General features: G+C 47.1%; 1 protein-coding gene across 7 annotated transcripts in view; it reads right to left on the reverse strand.

The window, feature by feature from the left end:
* SUPT3H (SPT3 homolog, SAGA and STAGA complex component) overlaps nt 1-26,271 on the reverse strand; it is a 2,933,604-nt gene that overhangs the window by 1,751,034 nt on the left and 1,156,299 nt on the right. The gene's annotated exons all lie outside the window — the stretch shown is intronic.

The following is a 26,271-nucleotide window of genomic DNA, read 5'->3' on the forward strand; positions in this document are numbered from 1 at the left end:
CCCAAAAATACTTAAGCTTAGGCTACGCAAGAACCATCAAGGAACACTTCCTAACATACTGTCTGGGGCAGAGACACGACAATGAAGGTCTGCTGCTCATGTGGCACAGACACGGAAGATCTGCCATACCTGCTTTGCACCTGTAAAGAGCTTTTGGGAGAAAGGAGGCAGTTGTTAAAAGCTTATTTTAACCAAAGAGGGATTCATACACGGAGACAGACTGTGCTGGCCTGTTGTGCTCTCTCAGGACCCACAGCTGAACTGCTGTCTAGTATGATTCCTTATACTAGTGGCCACAAAGATGCCAAAATGTGACATTGAGACGCCCTGTTCAAGTTCCTTTTGGAGCAGGACTTGGCTATCTTGGACACTTTCTAATTGAAAGGAGTTGAGAGCGTGGTTGCGGGGTTGGGGCTCCTGTGCCTTTCTCATGGGAAACAGCCCTAGTAAAGCTCCTTATACTGGTGGCCAAGAAGTTGTCAAAATAAGACGACCTAATCAAGTCCCTCTTGGAGCTGTTCTTAGCCATCTTGTTCACTCTCTCATGGAAGGAGTTCAGAGTCTGGTTGCAAGATGGGGACTAGCGTGGCTTTCTCGCAGGAGGCAGCCCTAAGGGCCAGTTATCGGACCCAATTTCATACTTGAACTGTGAATGCAGGCAAGGTGGCCTGGCCCAAATCGCAGAACAATATTTATTTTAGATTTTATAAACCTGACGGCCGATCAAACCTAGATCCCAGCGGGTGACGCCAACGAGGTGTATTTTTAATGTTGTATATTTGCATCACTGTATTTTACATGTGTTAAAGGGTTTTACTGATTGTTTTTACTATTTTGCAATGGTTTTAAGTAACTATGCAAATAAATAAGCTTACTTGCTTACTCTATTTTCCTAAATTGGTGTGGGATTTTTCTTGTGTAGAATTTACTTCATTACTGTTTGTGTGGTGCTTAAATACTTTTCACATTGCCTCTAACTTTAAGCTTGACTGCTTTTGCACCAAGCTACCAAAGGGTTAATTTAGTGACTTTTGTGGTTCACCATAATGGGGACTGTGGCTGTTGCTTGAACAGGGGTCAACCCCCATTCAGCCAACAACCCTATTTCTCGCCGAGCTCATGGCAGAGCAAGCACTATCGTCTAAAGACAAAATCTTTATAAGTGACTGCTATTTACATTGGAATGACATTCCACTACCCAAATAGCTCAAATAAACACTTTCTTCAATATCAATAATCTTAAAATATGTAAAGAGGCTACCCACATAAAGAGAACCACAAGCAAGATACCATCTTATTTTAAACCACTCAACTCGTCTGACAAATATCTAATTTTCTTCTCCTTGCGGTCAGTGAAAACCAAAACTAAAAGTCAAGCGGTCAGATCAAAATAATGCCTCAGCGACACAAGGCACATCTACACTCAGGAGAAGTGATTGGGGAAATCAAATCACGTCTTCCATTTCGCATCAACTCTCATGACGCATTACTAGAATGATGCCATGAGTAACCTAATGGAGTACTTAGCCACACTGAAAATGAGGAAGCATTAAACAAGATCTACTTCCAAAGGTTCAACAAGGAACTAAACGAGGAAAGAAGACAAGTCAGATTAGCAGAATGTAGTTGGAGAAAAGATCCTTCATCAATAAATCTGTACACACTTCAAAAGGATAACCTACCAAAAAAGTGCCCCGTTGACATTGCACACAAATGAGTTAAAAACCCTCGCAAATGCTTCAAGAATAAAAAATAAAGGATCAGACATCAAAATCCCCCCCAAAAAAGCGAAATATTTAAAAACACGTTTTATTTTGTATACACAGGAAATCTGACATGTACATGCCACAGATAACCTTATTCGTGCCCAAGATGAAACTCACATTACCCCATGGAACAGCTCTTTAAAAAAAAAACATAACTAGAACGCATGCAAGGCACTTTAAAAACAAACAAGGGAATTAAGCTTGAGGGCATCCAGGTCTCAGCAGAAGGGAAACATATTCCCTGTGTTGCTCGCTTTCAATAAGCAATTTGTAATGCCCTACAAAGATTTTAAACTGCTGACGTTTCAATCCCAATACTGTTATTTTACAAGACCATCCTAAGGACTTGATGAGGGTAATAGCTCTCAGGATAATGAAATAGCTACAAAACGATTCAGAAACCTCATCAGTTTTCTTCAGTCTACTCTATATACAGTCCATAGGAATCTTCAGAGGCAGTACTCTGTTCTGGTGATCTTGATCCCAACAGCGTTCTTGCGATTAGGTGATTGTTTCGATCCATGCGATTAGGTGATTGTTTCGATCCACATTTGCAGAAAAAGACCAGAGTTGTGGTTCTACTCAAATTTAGTGCTGCAACCGATTAAAAAAATTCCACTAAGCCATTTGAATGCCTGACAAGAGAAAACACGATCAAACTGCAACACTCAGCAGTGTCTGCCTTTTTAAGGTTAGGCCACTGCTGCACAGCTAGGCTCTGGGCTCGTTATACGGAAACTGGCAAGCATACACGTATGGGGGCTGTACCCAAGACCCCTGTCATGCGCAGCCTGGTATCTGCACACGGCTACCCTCTCACAAAAGGGATTCTTCAAGGATTGGTAGACACCTGTGGTAAGCCCTTATAATGTGAGTGGGCATCTACAGTGTAGGTTTGTAGTGCTTAATGAGGTCTGTGGTGTTTTCACTGAGTACACATTGAGGGCAAAATCTTCCAAGGCCCGTCACAACAGACACTATACCAGTGTTGTGTAGTCTCTATATACCCTATACAGGATCTTCTTGTTTGGATAAACTGTGGGATTTGCGGCAGACTGGTTCCAAGCACCCCACCCGATATGTTAGCCTGTCTGTATCAGCTAGCTCACAGTGCCACTATAATCTCCTGGAAACATTATACTACCTTTCGCTCAGTCACTTGTGATCACTTAGTTAGTCTCAGAGATACACAGAATAACCAGACTGGGCGTGTCAATAAGAATTTATTGAACAGTTGTTATCCTAGTGTAGAATAAATGAGTTGTAACAACCATTAGACAGTAGCAGAGATATATGATTAGCAGTACTATAAAAGTAAAGGAATGGTACAGTTCTACCATTTTGCTACAATCATGAATACATACAAGTATGTAAAACACATGATAAAAAGTGCGTTCTCCTACGATGTCTCCCTAACTAGGTGTACCTAAATGTACCTACCATCTATGTAGGTGTTATGCCAAGAATCCCTCTAGGATCTAGTCAACCCCATTACCTGAGTATGAGAGAATATGGGACCCCGTCCTGGTCTCGAGTAGGACACCCCAAAAGGGATGTTAGACCACTGCCAGCTGGAGTGTCTGCATGCAGAAACCTCAGCGTCTCTGGTCAGTGTGTCGGCCGGGAAGTCACGGTCTCCTCTGTCTTTCTAAAGCAAGATATGATGTACATATACCCACAGGTCTCCCCAGGGGTCCTACCTTGCTATGTTACTGTGTCAGCCTAAAGGATGATGCCGGGCCTGAACTTTATACAGAGATATTATACAGGAGATGTTCGTCCTGCTGTGCTTCCAAGAAGCCTCATGAATAATGTATGAGGTTAGAACTAGGGAAAAATCCGTGTTCTGAACGCAGTGTCGTCTCTAGGTAAAAGGTCAGTTCCTATGAACCGTTATGTATGTAATGTAAGGAAGGATATAGGTGAAAGGTTGCAGTGTTACCTGCACCTATATAGGGTACCTATATGGAATATAACACCAGGGGACTCCACCCCCGACCCCCTGAGACAAAGAAGACAGAGAGCCAGGGAGAAGAGGAGCAGGGCCATGTCTGTTGGTGGAGGGGAGGTGTGTGCACACCCTGCTCTACAACCTTCCATTCGCATTCCACTTGGCAGGAGGAATATTTGCTTCAGCTCCAACTCATTAATAACAGTTCAGGCATTAGAAGCACATAACAAATGCCGGCTCCTGTCAAGTGCAGGAAGCCAGCTGGGGGCTGCAGGGTTCTCCAGATACTCCCAATAGAAATTAAGGCTGTGGATGTCCTAGGAGTGACTGGGGCACGCTAAAAAAACAGAAAAAGACCATTGCAAGGCCGCAGCAGCAATGAAGAACAGTGGGAGAATCTGCTAATAAAATACGCACAAACTCCAGTGGGAGTTATGTTATGTTATTTATCTTTAATATAGTGCACAAATCACCCGGAGCATCTCAGCGCTGTCACAGAAACAAGTATTAGTGGAAGGGGAAAGGATTAAAAATAAATGAGATTTGAGTAGTTTTCTGAATTTACAGCAGTTTGAACAAGAGCGAACATGGAGTGGAAGCTTATTCCAGTAAGAGGGAGCGAGGAAAGAGAAAGCCTTTCCACTGCTACGAGTCAAGCGAATGCGAGGAATGCACAATAAGGCTTTATCGCAAGATCTTAAGCTACGACCAGGTGTGTATACGTTTATTTTTATTTGCAGCTATAGTGGGCCTTTCCCTTTTAGAGCGTTGTAGGTAAGGCAGCAGATCTTAAAACAAGATTGTTTCTTCACTGGCAGCCAATACAGTTCCTTCAGCAAAGGCGCCAAAGGAGTACCAGAGGGGCAATTAAGAACGAGCCTGGCTGCAGTATTTTGGAAAATCTGGAGTTTGGCAACTAAAGTCTCATTAGCATCTGCCAAAGGGGCGTTGCCATGGTCTAGCCTGCGTATTACTATGGGTTGGACAAGAGTTCTTCGGGCGGGCGTTGGTGGGTAGGGGAATATTCTGCACAGAAGGTGCATGTTGTGGTAGCATACTCCAATGGTAGCCAAGATGTCCTCTTTTACCGTTTAGGCTTGGTCTATTTTCATACCAAGATTCTTTACAGCTTGTTCGGGCACAGGAGTGGAACCCAGTTGGTGAGTCCACCAATCGCCGCACCAGATAGAGGAGGCTTCTCCAAACTGCATGATCTCCATTTTATCTGCATTCAATTGGAGATAGTTCTTGTTCATCCAATCGGAGATGGCTAACATGCCTAGGGCAAAATGCTTTTTTGTCGCTGTCAGATCAGGGCCAAAAGTAAACATCAACTGGGTGTCATCTGTGTATAAGATTATTTTAAAGCCAAAGAACCCTGCGATCCCGGCAAGGAGAACCATGTAAATATTTTAAAAAGTGGGGCTCAGGCAAGAGCCCTGCCGAACCCCCTTGTCTAGGGTTGTCTTGCGAGAGGAGTGTGGGCCCAGGATGACAGTTTGATGTCAATCAGTCAAAAAAAAGCCATTTGAGTGCAGGGTCTTGTATGCCGATTTCTTGCAGCCTTTCCAACATCCTCGTGTGAGAAATTGTATCAAAGGCTGCAGAGAGATCTTAATAGCACAGGCATGACTGGGTTACCTGCATCCAACCCCAGGCGTAGGGAGTCTGTCACGGCCAGGAGCACTGTTTCCGTGCTATGGCCAGGGCGAAAACCAGATTGGGAGGAATCAAGAATTTGGTTGCATTCGAGGTAGGCAACTAGTTGTTTATTAATTAGGCTTTCGAGCTGTTTGCCCAAGAGAGGTAGCAAAGATATAGGGCAGTAATTAGCCATAGGTTTTTTAAGTGACCAAAATGAGTGAACCAAAATGCCCTTCGAATAAGCTTAATTTGCATATTTCTTGGCTTGTGGTGCCCCAGAAATGTGAGGGGGCACCACCAACAGGATTAATAAGTATCATGGGGGTTACAGGTAGTGCAGCAGCCCCCAAGAAGTGTTTAATAAAATAGAACATACAAAAACAACAGAGGAGTGACTTAGCACAAGAACCTAAAAAGGCAACCTAGGTTCCCTTAATGTGTGGTGATGGTTAAATAAATTAACCCCCCTTTGTGTGCTGTGTCTTCATCTTAGATAAAATGGTACTACCTGTTCCACTAGTATACCATCTGGTACGCAGCTCACCCTCTAGAGGTAGCAATCTGCAGTGGAGGAGCTCTATTCATTTAGAAGGACCCTCACTCACCACTAATTGGTGACATGCTTCATCATCGGGTCCCCGCTAGGGTGACCGAGTATCACCCTAGCGTGCTACAACGCCTGACTACAGCGGAGCAGGATGTGGTGAGTGGAACAGTGCCCAAATTAAAAGTGACTAAACGTGTGGTGTTAGTGCAGTTTAAAAAATGCATAGGTTGTAACCAGGTCAAAAACTTTTAATGATGGTCAACCCGCATTGATTAAAAAATTGTGAGTGGACTAAACAGGGTTCTGAGTTAGGGAACCCGAGTCCTAAAAATTGGTCGACATGTTTCTGCTGTTTTTTATTGCTTTTTGCTCAGCATTCTTCAGGACCTAATAACTAGTCCTCCGGTGGTGTGCGCGCGCTAAGGCGTACCCTCCCGAGAGGCTCTAAATGTGAAAAACAAATTAAATATAAAAAAGTGTGAAAAAATCATCACACATCAGTAACCATGTTATCTCATGCCATTTGCAGAAACAATCATAGCAACCTGTGAAGAAAAAGACAAACAGTAACACATAATTAGATCTCAAATTTTGGTCCAATACATAAGAAGAAGCTGCATTAATGAAGCTGACTTATTGTATATCACACAGGAAACACAGCCCATCCATGTATGACGATGCAGTGTATTTTCATTTGTGTGAATGGGTGCAAATTGTTTCAAAATTATGAAACAGATCACAACATGTCCGGCCAATTCTGCCGGTAAATTGCGGGGCAAATCGCATATATTTCCTGCTTTTAATTTAAGCCAGACTTGCCTTGTACATATGGCTGATTCGTCCTATATTAATAATTACAGTCGAGTGATGAAATAGAACTCCAAATCTACTTGGGCATAAAATGACTCCAGGAGAGTTTTTCATTCTTCTTAGGCACTCCCACGGCTGTAGCTTTTGCTCTTTGGCTCTGGAATGAAGTAACTCCTTCTGGTTGTTCCTAAGACTAAGATGGTAGTCTAATGTTGATAAAAGAAAGATTCAGACATGTTTATTAATTGAAATACTTTATTGATAATGTTGGTTATGAACGAATACAATGTTTACCATTATCATGAATGTGGTTACTATTCTTATTGGTTTTAATGGCGATATATTATTGGAAAAAGTATAACGTGGTTACTGTCATTAATGTAGTGATACCCTGACAAAGCTAATAGGCTTGCCTTAAAAATACTAATACCCCTTATATTATGATGTTGCATCTGGTATAGGTGGGGGTATTGTGACTATGGGGTTTAGTGCCCACTGGGGTGTAATTTGATATGAAGATGTCACTAAAGGTATCTCCATCTACCTACATGTATATATTTGTAAATCAATGCTTACTATTTAGAGTGTGTGAGTAAAAAAGTACTTTTCCATTTTATAAGAAAAAGTACTAACTGGACAACAATTTATTCAGTATTTTTATAAAGTACCAGCCGACTGGGATTACTAGCTGACACTCCCTCTGTGAGTAGACCTTGACTTGCTCTGCTTTGTTACCCTGAGAATCTCAACTGCTTCAATGGGGTACTTGGTTCTCAGTAAAAAGATAATTGCAGACCTATTACTTGTAAAGGAAGTCTAGGAGGAGTATGTCATGTTGAGTGGGAACGTTTGTCGTGATATGGGCCGTAGTGGTTGTGGCAAAATTTCGGTCAAGAGAGCAGCCTATCGTTTTGTTAATGAATTTGGTTACCCTCCCCCAAAATTTGTTGATTTTTCTGCAGTGATATACAAGGTGTGCGAGGTCGCCTTTTTCTGTCTCGCAGTTCCAGCACCTATCATTCTCTTTGAGCCCTAACGATGGTAGGCGCGCTAGTGTCCTGTGTGCTTGGTGGAGTAGCCAGAATTTTGTTTGTGCTAGCACCGGTGATACTAAGTTTTTTGATGGGGCTGCCCAAAAGGTTTCTAGTTCTCTTTCTTTGAGTTTGGTACCTAGTTGCTCTTCCCAATATTTGGTGTTTTTAGCGTTGAGTTTGGTGGAGGTGGGGCGAAGAAGTTTATACAGGTGTGACACCTGATGGCCGCTTGCATTTATTGTGTCCATGTAGTGGAAGATTAAAGGTCTGTGTTTGCTAGCTTAGATTTTGTTATGGCTGTTTTGATGGCTAGAAAGTTGTATAGTTTACTTTCTGGAAGTGTGTGCTGGGCTTTTAGGTTGTTGAAAGTGTGTGGGGATCCCTCTGTCTCTAGCTGCGCTGGGTACGAGAAGCCTAGTTTTTGCCATGATTTTATGTCTAGGGGTTTCCCTTTGTATTTGATCTTGGAGTTTGCCCAGAGTGCTTCCCAGTTTGAGTTTCTGATGCTGTGTTCGAGTTTTTGGTCTACTTTGAGCAGTGCTTGTCTTGTGATCTTAAAGATCGGGTTGGCCAGTTGTGCATGTTTGTAAGCGGTAAGGAGAGTTAGGGGCTCGGTATTGTTTAGGATGGCTTTCTCAATAGAGAGCCATGTTGGTTTATATGGTTGGCTAGGAAGGATCCAGTGCATTCCTTGTCTGGCTATAAAGGCTGTTTGGAAGATTCTTAGGTCAGCCACGTTGAGCCCTCCTAGCTTCTTCTCTAGTCTAAGTTTCTTAAGGGCTAATCTGGGTTTCTTGTCCCTCCATATGAATTTGTTTAGCATTTGGTCAATTTTTCTGTGGAATTCGTCAGTGAATGCCATGGGTAGCATTCCTGCCATGTAGTTCGCAATGGGCGTGATCATCATTTTGACTGTATCTACTATCCCCCACCAGGTAAGGAACTTGGGTGACCAGGTTTCTAGTAGGCTTTTGATCTTGTCTAGTGTGGCTTTTTTGTTCAGTTCTAGTGTTGTTCTCAGGTTTTTTCCAAAATGGATGCCTAGATACTTTACAGAATTTGGTTGCCAGGCCAGCCCTGAGTTTCCTATTATTTCTTTGGTTGTGTGCACGTTAAGGGGCATGCATTCCGATTTGTCTCTATTGAGTTTGTACCCTGAGTGTCTGGCGTATGTTTCGATTGTGTGCATTAGTGCTGGAATGGACTGGGCTCGGGATTCCGTTACTATGAGCAGGTCATCTGCGTATGCTGCAAGCTTAGCTGTAGTGTTGTTGATAGTATCTCCCTCTATGTTTCTGTTGGATAGAATATCTTTGATCAGGGGTTCGAGTGCTAGCAGGAAGAGTAGTGGGGATAGCGGGCATCCTTGTCTCGTACCCCTTTCGAGTTTAAAGTGGGGGGATGTTGTTCCATTGATAGCTATCTGTGCCCTTGGGTTTTTGTACAGTGCCATTACCATCTTTGTATAGCTGTCGCCTAGGTTGTATGCTTGCATACTCCTCTCTAGGAATCGCAGGATACTCCATCAAATGCCTTTTCAGCATCTAGTGTGAAGGCCACCAAGGAACTACTACAGGCCCACCTCGCACTCAACCCACCGACCAACCCCACCGACCCCGAGGAGGGGGCCCGCGCCCTCAGACACTGGATGGAAGACTGCGCCAGCACCTTAGCCCCATTGAGACAACACACCGGCAGGGACACCAGCCAGAGAGCCAGCTGGTTCACCCCGGAGCTCCTAGCCTCCAAGCGCGCCTGTCAGAGACTGGAAAACACCTGGCACAACGACAAAACGCCCGATAGCCGCGCAGCCCTGAAGGACGCCATCCGCAACCACCACCACCTCATCAGAACCACCAAGAAAGCCTCCTTCAAAGACCGCCTCGACAATAACACACACAACAGCAAGGAGCTCTTCAACATCGTGAAGGAACTCTCAAACCCGGGCTCTTGCACCAACGACATCCCGTCATCGCAAGCCCTCTGCGACGCCCTCGCGGCCTTCTTCCAACGCAAGATCACCGACATCCATGACAGCCTTAACCCCCGGACGCACCACACCAACCCCATCGCACCGCTACCACAATCACCCACCGACCACGACCACCTCACCGCATGGACCAGCGTAACCACCGAAGATACCATCACAACCATGAGCACCATCCACTCCGGCGCCCCATCCGACCCTCTTCCCCACCACATCGCCAACAAGGCCGACAGCTCCCTCGCACCCCACCTGCGGAACATCATCAACCTCTCATTCGAGACTGAAACCTTCCCTGCGTACTAGAAAAACGCAGATATCAACGCCCTACTGAAGAAACCCAAGGCGGACCCGAGCGACCTCAAAAACTTCCGGCCCATCTCCCTGTTCCCGTTCCCGGCGAAGGTCATCGAAAGGATCGTCAACACCCAGCTCACCCGGTACCTGGAAGAGAACAAGATCCTCGACCCCTCCCCGTCAGGCTTCCGCAAGAACCACAGCACCGAGATCGCCCTCATCGCCGCCACAGACGACGTCAGAGTCCTACTCGACAATGGCGAGACAGCAGCCCTCATCCTCCTGGACCTCTCCGCTGCCTTCGACACCGTCTGTCATCACACACTACGCACACGCGACAAGGCCCTGGAATGGATCACCTCCTTCCTCTCCGACAGAACCCAAAGAGTCCGCCTCCCCCCGTTCCACTCAGGAATCACCAAGACCATCTGCTGCGTCCCGCAAGGATCATCCCTCAGCCCGACACTCTTCAACATCTACATGGCTCCACTCGGATGCATCACCAGACTCCACGACCTCAACTTGATCTCGTATACCGATGACACCCAGCTGATACTCTCCCTCAACAAAGACCCCCTAACCGCCAAAGCCAACCTCCACCGGGGTATGAGGGCCGTCGCCAACTGGATGGAAGACAGCCAGCTCAAACTGAACACGGACAAGACAGAGATCCTCCTCCTCGGACCCAACCCCTCCGCCTGGGACAACTCCTGGTGGCCCACCTCCCTGGGCGCCGCCCCAACACCAACCAACCACGCACGCAACCTGGGAGTCATCCTCGACTCGAAACTCACCATGGCCAACCAAATCAACGCAGTCTCCTCAACCTGCTTCTACACCCTCCGCATGCTCCGAAAGATCTTCAGATGGATCCCTACAGGCACACGGAAAACCGTCACCCACGCCCTCATCAGCAGCAGACTCGACTATGGCAACGCCCTCTACGCCGGAGCCCCAGCCAAGCTCATCAGCAGACTTCAAAGAATCCAGAACGCCTCGGCACGCCTGGTCCCCGACATCCCCCGCCAAGACCACATCACCCCCCACCTGAGAGACCTGCACTGGCTCCCCCAAAAAAAAGAATCACCTTCAAACTCCTGACCCGCGCACACAAAGCACTCCACAACACCGGCCCTGAATACCTCAACAGCCGACTGTCATTCCACGTACCCAACAGAGAACTTCGCTCAGCCGACATCTCACTGGCCACCGTCCCACGCATTCACAGAACTTCCTCCGGAGGAAGATCCTTCTCCCACCTAGCCGCCAAGACCTGGAACGCCCTCCCTCTACACCTACGGCAGACAGACGACCCACAGACCCTTCAGGAGACTACTCAAGACCTAGCTCTTCGACCGCTAGCTGCAGCCACCCTCTCCAGCGCCTTGAGACCCCCACGGGTATGTAGTGCGCTCTATAAATCCTTGATTGATTGATTGATTGATTGATTGCTACCGCTGGTTTGTGTGATTTGGTTGAGTGCTCTATTATCTGACAGAGAAGTCTGGTGTTGTCGTGGGACATGCGTGTTTTGAGATAGCCCACTTGAGTGTTGCCAATCAGGTGAGGGAGCACTTTGTTTAGTCTTGTCGCTAGTACTTTGGCGTATAGTTTGCAGTCCAAGTTTATTAGTAAAATGGGTCGGTAGTTATAGGGTAGTTGCGGGTCTTTGTAAAAACCTGAGTCGGGGACAATCGATATTTGCCCGGCGGTATTGCCTCTGTGACCCTCTAGTTATTTAATCAAATGAAGAGGCAGGCGCTGGAGACTGGAAAGCAGGAAACAAGGTTTTTTTATTCTCTCCGGAGGAGAACACAACGAAACGGACAGAAGGTATCGTTCTGAGGTGCTCTAACTTACGTTTGAGGCCTGGCCCCTTATATACAGTGTTTATGGTTTTTATTACAGTTTACATACATGTGACAAAGCTTTGATATACGGAAAGACATTCCCGGAATCCCCCTTATGGGCCCGTTCCCACACACATTTACAGTTGAGGTCCCCACCCTAGTCACAACAGGTGATGAGTATCACGCAGCTGGATATTCCGCCGATTCATGGAATGTGGGGGGTTTGATCGGGTCTCATGGAGTGGGGGCTTTGATCGCCCCGGGGATCCTTTGATGGGGGAAGCTTTCTATTGTACGGGGAGGGGCAAGGAATGGTATCGGCAGAGCTGGGTGTCGGCCTGGGAACGGGGAAGACAAAACGGGCACACGGGGAAAAAGGGTTTTGCATCTAAGGGCCGGAGATCATGAAAGGGGAGCAGGGAGGTGTCGCGCTGGGAACAGGATGAGGGCCTGGGGCAGAGCAGCGCCGAAGAGGGGTTTATGACTCGAGGCAGGTGCAAGTAGGGGGTGGTCAGCGTGCAGGCTTAGTGAAGGCGAAGGGCTATGTCGGGGGCCAGCGGCATGTAAAAGGGTTCGTTCTGATCGGGGCATCTAAGATGGCGGGTGCGCACGACAAAAGTGTGGCATCAGGGGAAGAGGCAAGATGGCGCAGATAATGTTCACCAAAACGTACTAATTTTCAACAGTCCTCCCTTTAACATATTCCAGACATCTTGCTGGTTCATGTTCTACTGTGGTGGGCATGAGAGAGAAAACGGTAGGAACCCTAGATGAAAAAGAGTTGTAAACAATACATTTTAACATTTCTAGTTTTTAGGAGGTGGGCCTATTTGATAAACTTTGATAAACTTGTTCAGCAGGAAAGTCATAGGAATGTAATACAAAAACGGTTCTGCAGCGAGAGCAGCAAGTACATATCATAACGTGAACTGGCAGGTTATTACATATTTCTGATTCGGATTGGAGCAGGATCAATACAATGGCGGCTGGGAGAGAAATGAGGCATAGCAAAAACGGTGATTGAGGATGTCAAATGTTCGAAGTTTACGAGTTCTCATTGTTCTTTGTGGTCTTTCGTTGGCGCTGTTGAGCACCGGCGGTGGAGCTACAAGTCCAGCTCTGTTCTAAGTTCTGTGTTGCAGAGCACGACTCTTTCCTCGCGTTTCTGGTCGGAAAGGTCCTTTTCGCCCTGTGTCCTTTGAGGTGATTGTCAGAAAGTTCAGATGGAAGGAGAGCGTACAAAACAGTCCATAGGGTAGGTCAGAGGAAAAGGGGGATGGAGCAAGGCCAAATTAGGAACAAACTAGGGGAACGAGAGACTTCAAATAGGCGGGCGTGTGACCGAATTCAGAGAGCGGGGACTTGTCGATAAAGCACTGGACATCGAGCAGGGGCATCAGGTCGACCCTTTCTTCTCATGTTGTCGAAAACAGTGCCTCGTCCTGCAGCTCTTTTCTGTCGTGGTCTCGCCTTGGCTAATGTCGTAGGTGTTCCTTAGTCTGCAGTCAGGCCTCGTGCTCCCACATCCGGTCCTTCTCTCCTCCAACAGCAGTACCCTTAAACAAGTTTGAAAAGACAGTCTTTAGAGAATTTGCAGATGAAGATAATCAAAAAGTCTATTTCTCTCCCAGCTCCAGGCAAAGAATGAAAAAAATGCCCGTTATATCAGTGTTCACAACTGGCATATGATTGACCGGTGACGGGCCTGTTGAATTTACTATGACTTTCCTTCATAATTATTTATTACAGGCATGACAGTTCATCTGATGGTAATCCACCTTCGTGAGACAAATCTGGCAAAGATATGCCGTTCTTTAGAGTTTTACATTTACGAAAGGGTACAGTGAGTCGTCAACATGGTACTACACAGGTATTTTGCTGAGAGACGAACATGGCTAAACATTTCCTTTCTATCGGTGCATCCTGCTTTGCAACTACTGCGGGGTTCATTTTGATGATTTCTTTACCTTGGACTAGTCTGTTAACCTTGTAAAAACATCATTCTGGGTCCTACGTAACCTTTTACAGCCCGATTACTTAATTAGGAAGGACAGGGGTTTTATGGGAAACAACCAGGGACATATACAGGGGAGGTAACGGGGGTGATCATTTTTCCGGTTTGGGTATTGCGACAATTCGGGGAGGGGAGGGTCGCGTATTCTGAGGTCCTTGTTTTATACCATAGGAGCCGTTGACATGTAGTTCCCTTATTTCGGGTCAGATTAGGGAACCTCTGTCGTCTTACCTGTCCTTTCCCTTACGGCCCAACCTGGGTTCATTGACTTTTAGCGGAAAAGGAGAGGTAATGACGTGGCCTCAGGGTGATTGGATTAAAGACAAGTTTTTGTGCAAATACTGACGGTATTTGAAGCCAATTAGGTGGTGTGCTAGGGGTGGCAGTCTGCCAATTTCGGGGCTAATCACTCGGAAGAGTGGGAGTGCAAAAATAGAGGGAGAGAGAGAGAGAGAGAGAGAGAGAGAGAGAGTGCAACGGCAGGCTAAATAGTACACGTGCAACAGAGAGGGTGGCAGTGTATTCAAGAAAGGCTATTTAGTGCATTACACAGTAAAGGGCATTCACGGGTCTGCGTTAGGATCTTGTAATCATGCAGTTTGAGCATTAGACAGGGTAGAGGGGACATGCTTTGAGAAAAAGGAAAGAAGAAAGGAGGTACCATTTTGTCGCACTTTCTCGCATTCTCGGTCCTTTGACCAGTTGGGTCAACGCCTCAGTCACACACACACACATTCCCTCACAGTTTCGCATCATACGTGACATGGGTTCATTCGTCCGGTCTGGTTTAAGGGTGATCACTTTTTATCAGGTTGTGCTAATTTTTTCGGGTTTGTTCGATACGTGAGTAGTTTGCAGGCGTGCTTAGACACCACCTTGCGGCGCTAGTCCGTTTCGTGTATTAGACATGGCAAGGTTTCAGATCTTCGCCACACCTTGGCTGTAATCTCTGATGTAACCTGCAGAGGGAGGAAAAAAAGGGGGGGGGTGGGGGAGACAGCATTCGCGCGCATTCAAATACATGGATTCATAAGTCCTTTACTTACCTCTTACTCGTCTTTCCTCCTCGGGGCAGAGTCCCCGGGGATATGGTTTCTGGAGTCGGGGGGGGGTAGTGTGTCCATATAGATCGTGTGCGGGGAAACGTGAAAAGGAAACCAGAGGTGCCTAGTGCGAGGTATCTAGTCAAAGGATGTATCTCACTATCGGGATCCTTAAACCTCTTTCAACGCTGTGGCGTTCTAAGGTTCTTCGGTTCTTGGGTCAGCTCCGTTCCCTGATACTTTTGGAACGTTGTACTTTGTAATATTTACATTATTTCATTTCACCCTCCTTTTACATTCCCTCATTTACACCGTTCGTTTTACCCATCCTTGGAAGTCAAGGTCTTCCTTCACGCGAGAGTTCATGAGTCAGTCGCGTACTTTGAAAGCAGAGTGTCGTGTTGTCGATCCGATCCATCCTCCAGGGCTGGGCAACCATCTTCTTTTAACCTTAAAGAGAGAGCAGAGTAGGGTGCACAGAAAAGAACCTTCCCACCGATCCCACATTTTTAAAATAAAGCATGCGATACCCGTCCATAGTTTCAAAAAAATTTATTTTGCAAAATCATTTCAGTATGTGAATTATGAGGGTGCGGTCGTATTTGGCCGGTCGTGGTAACGGCTAAAGTGCATACAGTGGGGGGTTTCGCTTGCAGCAATAAAAACATCGGAAAGTTTTACTCGTTCATTTGTAAGTAACTAAAACGTCTATTAATTGGTTGGGGGTTTGGGGGCATTTATTTCATAATTTAGAAGCATAATCATAATAGTGGTAATCAGATTTCCTATATGCATACCGTACGTGAGCGTCGTAAATGAGGTTTACATCAGTTATAAAAATATAATACATTGTACATTTGTAATCAACATTTGTAACGGGGATCCTTTCATACTGTTCGTCGAGTGAGTTCTCCTTGTCTTTTCTAGCCAAGTGTACAAAGGATCATATAAAGTCTCAGAACATCAAGTTTATATTTAGTGCGAAGGAACACCACGAGGTGTTCGTAAGTTCCGATTGATACCAGCGCCATTTTGGGCGGGGCCGGCTCAGTCCGGAAGCAGCATCAGGGGAAATGTTTCCCATTACTGGCAGTTTGGACCAGAGTCCTTTTCGGCAGTTCTAGAATTCATGCTAACAGAAGGAGTGGCAATGTCATGTTTGTTTCGTTGGCGATCAAGGCAGCCGTCCCTTACCGGAAACCTGCAAAGGCCGAAGGTTCCGCCGGGGACCTTTGTATGATCTTCAAGGCTGCGGAGATGCTGTCGGAGATGGGGGCTTGTGCTCCAGGGGGCAAATGTTCGAGTTATATTGCTGGTCAAAGTTACTCTAGTGGCCGGGGCCCGCCTTCCAGCGGATCCAGACGCCATTTTGAGGCCCTACAGGGGCCACTCCCGTCGAGTTTGCAAGAGTGGAAGAGACCCTTCGGAGTGAAAGGAAGAGGTCCCTGTTTTGTGAAAGCGGGACGTTCGGCTGGGGTGCAGCTGTGATGCCCCCACCTGGGGGGGGCGAGGGAGACTGGTTCGCATCGTCTCCTTCTCCCGGTGTACTCCATGCCGCTCCTTTTCATCGCCCCGCATGAAGGCCTCTCCACATCCGGTGTTCCCCAAGTGCCACCATTGTACGTTCGGTGCTGCGCAAGTACTGGGGTGCCACCATTGTACGTTCGGTGCTGCGCAAGTACTGGGGTGCCACCATGGTGTGTTCGGTGCTGTGGAAGTATTGGCACCATCGCCTGACTGGGGGTGTTCGGCGTCGGGCCGGGGGCTGGGAAACCTCCTATCGGTGGAGGTGGGAGAGGCTCGTCCGCGTCGCCTCTCCCTCCCAGCCCAACTTGGACAAATTGTTGTGGAGGTACGTGCAGGACATCCCGCCGTCCAGAGCTGCTGCGGCTGTTACGGAAGAGAAAAGGAAAAAAGGTGCCTCGTTCTCCTCTGGACATGTGGCGGGACTACCTACAACAGCCCGGCTGCTGGCTCCTGCCTCTCCTCCGGCTCCCCCATACGATAAGATTTCCTGACCAAGAGTTGGCGGTCGGGCCCGCCTTATATGGGTTGCCGTTGGTTGGGCGTAGCCGTAACCCTGCCCTACTTTGGAAGGTTCCAGAATGGGGGGGGGGCGAATGTTCTGTTTGACTCTCATTTTCTACAGTTTATCGTTATTATTCCTTGTTTTGTTGTGTTAAATTAAAAGTTCAAGTTCATTAATGGTCTACGGATTTTGTTTTACCATTTCTTTCTTTTCAGGTTGCTTTTATGCTAAGTTTCTGCTAACAGAGGTTGAGTAGCACGGAAACACGTGTAGAGGGATGACGCAGATTTGTACATTACATACACACAAACTCAGACGGGGGACAGTACAAGTACGACATACAAAGACTCAAGACGAATATAAAACAGTTATTGGTCATAATTATCTCTTTCGGTCTGTGAATTTGAAACGAGGCTGGGTTCCCGTCTTGACGTTGCCCGACCTAGGAGAACTTGAGCATGCCGCTGAGATTTTCCTGGCGAAATCTGTGCCATCGGGCATAATCAAACGTGGTGGTTCTGTCTGGTCTGTCTATGTAAGTCGGGTTATTCTTTGTCTCGCGCCTTTTCTCGTACTGTCGGTCTGTCGTTCTTGTCGGCCCTTTGCCTTTACTCACGCTCAGTAGAGTCGGGCATTGGGCTTTCCAGTGTCCGACATACCTGCAAAAAGCGCATTGGTTTGACCCTAAGTCTGGTCGTCTTTTGCATAGTGTCGGGGGATAAGTGGTGGGTAGCGGTGTCCTGGGGTTGTCCTGTCGGTACATTTCTCTACTTGGTTTGTCCTCGTCTTTTCTCTGTCGTTGCATAGCCTCTCTGCGCCACATACCGAGACTGTCGAGCATAATTGGCGTTGTCTTATTATTTCGAAGGGCTATTTCTAACGTTTCTATTTTATCAAGGTCAAAGGATCCTGTCAGTGGCCACTGTTTGTCTTGACTCTCTTCGGTATACTTGTGCCACAATTTATTATAGGCTATGGTGACTAATCCATAGTTTATGAACATGTCCTTATTAGGGGTGCCTTCTAGTGGAGCTATATGGTCCACCTCTAATACGCGGTCCGGGCTAAACAGGCTATTTATCAGTGGGGAGAAGACAGACATGACGGCTCGTAACGAGGGACTAAAAAGTCAGCACTGCCTATCTTATCACTAGGTGCAAAGGCCGTACAGAATATTTCTATTCGACGTTGTTTGCAGGTAGTGAATACCTCATGGATCAAAAAAAAATATATAAAAACCAAACGACCAATAAATAACAATGGGGAGAATGAGTAGGTCCGCAAAGATCTGCGTTACCTACCCTTTTCACTGTCTGCAAAAAGGGTGGTCTCTTCCCTGTTTGCAGACAGGGAATCTCCAGGAAACAATAGTTTTGCGAACAACAGTTCAGTTTCAAGCAATTATCGAGTGGGGGAGAAAAAATAAGCACGGTTGCTGCCCTACCTATCCTCCACTGCTTGCAAAGAGAGAGAGCCTGTTGTTTCTCCGTTTGCAGACAGTGAATCTCCAAAATAAACAAAAAGAGCAATACTAGTATTTTTAAACAAACAAACAATCAAGCAAATTTTCGCAACTTGTCGTGGTAACACGACCTTACCCGGACCGCATGGACAGTTTCCTGTCTTCCGAATCCAGCGCCCGATCGTCCTCTTTTTCTCGTATTTCTCACGGCACTCCTGATGGTTCCCAGTCAGGACCGTAGATCACTCGAGAGAGGTCTGTTCGGAACTAGTGAAGTTCGGATGATCGGCTGCCAGACGAGGGTCTATTGGGCAAGAGCTCTCCCGATCGTTGCAGTCGTTCACTCTGTCGTCGGGACCTCTCCCACTGGATCCACGAGTCGCTGATGGGCCCCACGTTGGGCGCCAATTGTAAAAACCTGAGTCGGGGACAATCGATATTTGCCCGGCGGTATTGCCTCTGTGACCCTCTAGTTATTTAATCAAATGAAGAGGCAGGCGCTGGAGACTGGAAAGCAGGAAACAAGGTTTTTTTATTCTCTCCGGAGGAGAACACAACGAAACGGACAGAAGGTATCGTTCTGAGGTGCTCTAACTTACGTTTGAGGCCTGGCCCCTTATATACAGTGTTTATGGTTTTTATTACAGTTTACATACATGTGACAAAGCTTTGATATACGGAAAGACATTCCCGGAATCCCCCTTATGGGCCCGTTCCCACACACATTTACAGTTGAGGTCCCCACCCTAGTCACAACAGGTGATGAGTATCACGCAGCTGGATATTCCGCCGATTCATGGAATGTGGGGGGTTTGATCGGGTCTCATGGAGTGGGGGCTTTGATCGCCCCGGGGATCCTTTGATGGGGGAAGCTTTCTATTGTACGGGGAGGGGCAAGGAATGGTATCGGCAGAGCTGGGTGTCGGCCTGGGAACGGGGAAGACAAAACGGGCACACGGGGAAAAAGGGTTTTGCATCTAAGGGCCGGAGATCATGAAAGGGGAGCAGGGAGGTGTCGCGCTGGGAACAGGATGAGGGCCTGGGGCAGAGCAGCGCCGAAGAGGGGTTTATGACTCGAGGCAGGTGCAAGTAGGGGGTGGTCAGCGTGCAGGCTTAGTGAAGGCGAAGGGCTATGTCGGGGGCCAGCGGCATGTAAAAGGGTTCGTTCTGATCGGGGCATCTAAGATGGCGGGTGCGCACGACAAAAGTGTGGCATCAGGGGAAGAGGCAAGATGGCGCAGATAATGTTCACCAAAACGTACTAATTTTCAACATCTTTGCCGTTCTTGGTTATTACCACTATGTTGGCTAGTGACATGGATTCAGTTACTTCTCCTTCTGTGGCGCAGTGGTTGAAGACTTTTGTCATGACCGGCAGTAGCTGGTCTTCACATTTTTTGCAGAAGGTTGCGGTGTAACCGTCTGGGCCTGGAGCTTTATTATCCTTTAATGCTTTGATGGCTGCACTGATCTCGCTTTTCTTTATGTCTTGCCCTAGTATCTTGGCTTCCTCTGTCGTTATCTTTGGTAGATTAGTGCTGTCAAGGAACGTTGAGCAGCCTTCTTGATTTAGGTTATCATCTCTCTTATACAGATCTTTGTAGAATTCCATGAATGTGTGTAGGATGTCTTTGTGCCTGGTGTGTGTTTTGTTTTGGGCGTCTGTGATTGCGGTGATGCAGTGTTGCCTTTGTTTTATGTTTCAAGTAGGAAGCTAGGATTTTTCCCGCCTTGTTTGTATTTCCTTATCCATAGGCCTGCTCTTTCACTTAGGATTCGGTTAAATTCGTATTTTTTTCCCCATGAGTTCTGTCAGAGTGGCTGTGTTTGTGGTGTCCTTAATGTGATTTGTTTCTAATTGCTTTATGTCTTTTTATGGCTTGGGCCTAGCGTACACTGCGGAAGCAGTGTCGCTTAGCGAGAGTCCTTTTCCCGACGTTTAGAAAATGGACCTAGAAATTCCATGCAGCTCGTGCATGTTATTTCCTAGGTCCATTTTCATTGGCCTTTCAGTGAGTGTGTTTTTAAAACAGAACACGCAATAGGCCATGGGCGGTCACGTAGCTCCGCCCATGGCCTATTGGTGTCTGTTACGTGCACCAGCGGCCATATATCTTCAATTATCGCGGCCGTCAGGGCTGGGGTAATTGAAGACATATGCTGGCAGTGGCACAGCGCGCGTGTACCACTCGGCGTTTTTTTTTTTACAAAAGCGATCTCTGTAATGAGCGCTGCTTCCGGGAGGCTCTATTGCACGAACGTGCATTGTATTTTGTATCATGGTTGTATTTATTGAACGCGTACTGAAATGCATGTGGAGTTCTGTTATGCTGTTTCACACATGTGATGAGGTGTGGCTTGCTTTACAAGCCGTCTCGCAAGCTGCTCTACAAAGTTTGCCGCGAGCTGCCGTGCAATCTGTCATGCAGTGTGCACTGAAGTGGACACGCTGTCCGTCAGGCAGGTGTCCATGCGGCGGTCATGCACACCTCGCGTCTAAGAGATCATGCATGCATGTAAATAAATATGTGCACGTACATACGTGTAACTGAACTTTATGGGTTAGAAGCCTCCTGGCAACAACAGTAGGAGTAGCACTAATTCATAACTTAGTCTGCGGTTGGTTCATGGAAAACAATATATATTGCATTTCAGCATTATTATACGTGTGGCAACTATGAAAGGCGAAATACTCCACACATGTTTTTGTCAGTAGGATATTGTAGTACACTAGCTAATAGAAACTGAATTTCAAAGTGCAAACTATCACTGGATGAAACCTAAGTACATGCACTATATAATACTTAAGGGTCATTCAGGCAAACTGAGAAAATGTACAGTAACTGTTTGAGTTTATATTGAGATTGAAGTGAATACCTTAATGTGCAACAGTGGATTACTACATCAGTGATGTAGTAGTAAAGCCACATTACATCCAGCTAATTCTGTTTACTTAACCCCTAGCAAATGGCTGCATGAAAAAATCCACAAAAAGTTAAAACAATAGTTTTGCCACTCGTTATCTTATATGTTTAATGGCATAAGTCTAAATCAAGAGGAATAGCTACAGGTAACAGATGGTCATTTCATCATTATGTTGCTGCAAAATCTAAATGACTCTGAATCAGTTTGCTGTATCGAGGAACTATAGGCTCAACATGCACAGTAGGTAACACAAACCTGTTTCCTCTGTGGAACGTTGTGATAAATGTCCAACAAAAAACACAATTTAGTAGCTGCATCCTTCCTGGTACTCAATCATCATAATATGTAAAGCGCTCTTTCACATTTGGGTGAAGGCTGGCGCTATATCAAATAGCACTCCTCTCTCCACCCACCGCACTGGCTAGCATCCTTCCCCGGGCACACTTCACCTGCCCTCCCCCGTGGTTTGCTTTCCATGCCTCGCCCGTCTCCCAGCACGGGCTCTCCCTTTTATCGCGAGCCTTTCCCCCATCACTTCAGCACTACCTCCTCGCACCCTTTTTAATCTGCCAGCACTGGATCACTCTGCTCCTCACTGCTGGTTCTCACCCCTCGCTATCTCTCCCCCTCCCCGGACGCACTCTCCATTTTCGGCCCACAACCAGCTGTAACTCTAAACCCGACTCCGCCATCGCTCTTTCTCCCGCCTATCTCTCACCCTCCCCGGCACCGACTTCAATCTCCCTTTCTCCTCCACCACTGCCCCCCACCCCATTGAGCACGGGTTCGGACTGTAGCCTCTCCTTTGTCCGGTAATGGTATTTTCTCCTCATTTGTTTTGCACTTACTTTGATTATTTTCCTCTTGCCCTGTTCTTCGATTACCTCCCACCATCCTCCAGCACCGCCCCCTCCCACGCCTGTCATCCAGGAGTAGCTCGCTGTTTTTTCTCTCTCCCACATCTCCAACACCTCTATTCACCCTCCTGCCACTCTCTCCAGCACTAGCTCGTGCTCCTTCACCCACCCTTTCCCCTCCGTCACCACATCTCCAGTCCCCCTCAGCAGGGTGATCAGTATGTGGGTGTCCAGGGCCAGCAGTGTGTGAGTGTGCAGGGCGAGCAGTGTGTGAGTGTGCAGGGTGAGCAGTGTGTGAGTGTGCAGGGCGAGCAGAGTGTGAGTATGCAGGGTGAGCAGAGTGTGAGCATGCAGGGTGAGCAGAGTGTGAGTATGCAGGGTGAGCAGAGTGTGAGTATGCAGGGTGATCAGTATGTGGGTGTCCAGGGCCAGCAGTGTGTGAGTGCGCAGGGCGAGCAGTGTGCGAGTGTGCAGGGCGAGCAGTGTGCGAGTGTGCAGGGCGAGCAGTGTGCGAGTGTGCAGGGCGAGCAGTGTGCGAGTATGCAGGGCGAGCAGTGTGTGGGTGTCCAGGGCTTGCAGTTTGTGAGTGTGCAGGGCGAGCAGAGTGTGAGTGTGCAGGGTGAGCAGAGTGTGAGTGTGCAGGGTGAGCAGAGTGTGCAGGGTGAGCAGTGTTTGAGTATGCAGGGTGATCTGTATGTGAGTATGCAGGGTGATCAGTATGTGGGTGTCCAGGGCCAGAAGTGTATGAGTGTGCAGAGTGAGCAGTGTGTGAGTATGCAGGGCCAGCAGTGTGTGTGTGTGTGTGTGTGTGTGTGTGTGTGTGTGCGTAGAGTGAGCAGTGTGTGAGTATGCAGGGTGATCCGTGTGTAAGTATGCAGGGTGATCCGTGTGTAAGTATGCAGGGTGAGCAGTATGTGAGTATGCAGGGTGAGCAGTATGTGAGTATGCAGGGTGAGCAGTATGTGAGTATGCAGGGTGAGCAGTATGTGAGTATGCAGGGTGAGCAGTATGTGAGTATGCAGGGTGAGCAGTATGTGAGAATGCAGGGTGAGCAGTATGCGAGAATGCAGGGTAAGCAGTATGTGGGTGTCCAGGGTCAGCAGTATGTGTGTGCAGGGTGAGCAGTGTGTGAGTATGCAGGGTGAGCAGTATGTGAGTATGCAGGGTGAGCAGTATGTGAGTATGCAGGGTGAGCAGTATGTGAGTATGCAGGGTGAGCAGTATGTGAGTTTGCAGGGTGATCAATATGTGGGTGTCCAGGGTCAGCAGTATGTGTGTGCAGGGTGAGCAGTGTGTGAGTATGCAGGGTGCACGCTTTCACCAGGCATACATCACCAGCCGTCAGCGCACGCTTCCACCAGGCACACACACACCACTAGCCGGCAGTGTACACTTCCACCAGGCACACACACCACCAGCCATCAGTGCACAATTTCTACAGGCACACACATCACCAGCCATCAGTACACACATCAATTGTTAACGCATCTACAATTAACTATTGTAGCAATCGCAGTATTGCGCACTTTACTTTTAAACATAGTCATCTAAAGCGCAGCATGCCACCATTGCTACAATTCTAATCCAACCCACATAATTCCACTACACACCACATGCATACACTCCATAACACATGGCGAAAAGACATTGCCATTTACAATGCCATTTGCTCTAACTCAAATAAATCCAAGACCTACTGCATTTCCGATGCTTGTTCTAGTAGGTCTAGCTTTGCCTTGGCTTCTTTGTCTCATCTGGCCTTGATTTCTATTAGAGTGCCTCTGATGGTTGCCTTAAGGGCATCCCATAGACTTTTTGGGTTTATGTATTGTGTGTCGTTTTCTCTAATGTAGTCGCCAATGGCTTTTTCGATTTTGTTTCTGTCTTCCTGTTTCGTTATGGTAATGTTGTTGAGGCGCCATCTGCGGGTGATGTGTTCGTTGTGTTGGCCCGTCAGTTGAAAACTGATACAAGAGTGGTCTGAGATTGTTCTTGCTGCTATGTCTGTGTGTTGTATCAGGTGTGTGGGAGGCTGAGATGAGGATGTAGTCTATTCTACTGTAGGAGTTGTGTGGATTGGAAGAGAATGTGTAGTCTCTGGTGTCTGGGTGTTGGAGGCGCCATGGGTCCTTCATGTCAAATCTGGTGCATATGTTCTTTAGTGTGTTGTGGGTGGTCGGGTCTGTGCTCCTGTTTGCTTGTCTAGGGTGTGGGCCAGGACTTGGTTAAGTCCCCTGCCACGACTAGAATTTGATCCGATTGGTTTGTTTCTATCTTTCTTGTGACATCTTCCCAGAATTGTATGTCCTCTGTGTTTGGTGCGTATATGTTTGCTACCAGTAGTGTTTTTGCGCCTCTCTTTAGCTGTGTGATTAGTATTCTGCCTTCGCTGTCGTGCTGCGCACTATCTATTGTTATGTTGGAGTTGCTGTTTATTAGAGTTATGACCCCTCTTTTCTTGCCCACGGCTGGTGAGCAGGCTGACTGACCAATCCATCTCATTTTTAATTTTCTCGCGTCGTCTTCGGACAGTTTTGTTTCCTGCAGTAGGATAATGTCACTCTTTGTCTTAGCTAGATAGTCTAGCACTTTCCTTCTCTTGATGGGGTGGTTTAGGCCTTTGACGTTGAGGGATACTATTTTTAGATCGGTCTGTATTTATTTATTTTTTATTCCGGAGCTTCGCTCTGGAACGCACTCCACATAATGTGACTGCCTGGGGTTTCTGAGTTACAGTTTTTTCTAGGATTCTTTGGGTTTCCTTCGAGGAACGTGGCAGGTATTTGCAGTGCTACTTTAGACCTGAGCGGCCTGTCAGAGTTACGCTTGGACAAGGACGTAGACGATGACATGGACACAGACATAGACGTATGCGGGACATACTGACAAGACAGGACGGATGTAACAGACATACAAGACAGGACGGATGTAACAGACATACATGACAGGACGGATGTAACAGACATACATGACAGGACTCTCCCCCCTGCCTCCTCCTCCCCTCTTTCCCCCCTCCCTCCCTCCCCTATACTCGCTTCGTGTTGTAGACGTGTGACAGCAAGGTCCCTCCCACTCCCCTACATCCCCGGGATAATATTGTCAGTCGTGAATGTCTGAAATTTGTTCGGTCTAGCATATGTGTTTAGAGTGAAAGGATATCAGTCTTTGTATCGCTGGGCTCTTCTTTCGGAAATAGTTCTTGCTTGAGGTAGATATGTTGTGTGCAGCTGTGGTTTTCCAGGCACTTGAGGTAGGTTGTGCTTGCCTTTAATAAGTCTGTGGGTTTTTTCCTGTTCTGCTCTTTGGCTCTTCTGCTCACTCACTCGTGGGGTCCGGTGAGATGCTTCTTTTATTTGACAAGTTAGTTGTCTCCATTTCTTGCGCGTCAGGACCAGCTAGGTAGCGTGCTAGTTCCACCGGGTCTTCAAAAGTTATTGGTATTCCTTAAATCTGGCTGGTCCGGTGAAGGAAAATGGGATGTTTTGTTTCCTTAATTTGTCTCTTTGGGCAAGAAAACCTTTCCTGATGTCTACTGTGCCTTTCGAGTAGTCTTGTGTTAGTATTATCTTGAGACCTTCCCACTGTAGGTTCGGTGTCTTTCTGGCGAACCCAAAGATGGCTTCTGTCTGGTAGGAGCGTAAAGGTTTGCAGATTATTGGTCTTGAGTTCGTTCTGTTGGTTTGTTTGAAGGCCAGTACTCTGTAGGCCTTGTCTAGTTCGAAGGGGTTTTCGAACTTGATGTTAGTCAGCTTGGGTATAAGTTCTTGTAGCATTGCTACGCAGGAGCCCACTCTGTCCTCCTTTCCTTCTGGGATTCCTAGAATTCTTATGTTACCCTTTCTTTGCCGATCTTCGAAATACGCTGCCTGTTTTCTCAGGTCTGTTGTTGCTTTGGCTATTGTGCCTATTACTTTGCCTGTAACTTGGGCTCTGTCTTCTATGTCGTTGACTCTTTGTTCTACAGTGTCCAGTCTGTTTGTTGAGTGAATGTCCGCTCTGACCGCCGCTAGCTCGAGTTGAATGGCATCTGTAGTTTTTTTGGTAGATTAGGCTAAATC

The sequence above is a fragment of the Lissotriton helveticus genome, chromosome 6 (assembly GCF_964261635.1).
Source record: "Lissotriton helveticus chromosome 6, aLisHel1.1, whole genome shotgun sequence".
Classification (NCBI taxonomy): domain Eukaryota; kingdom Metazoa; phylum Chordata; class Amphibia; order Caudata; family Salamandridae; genus Lissotriton; species Lissotriton helveticus.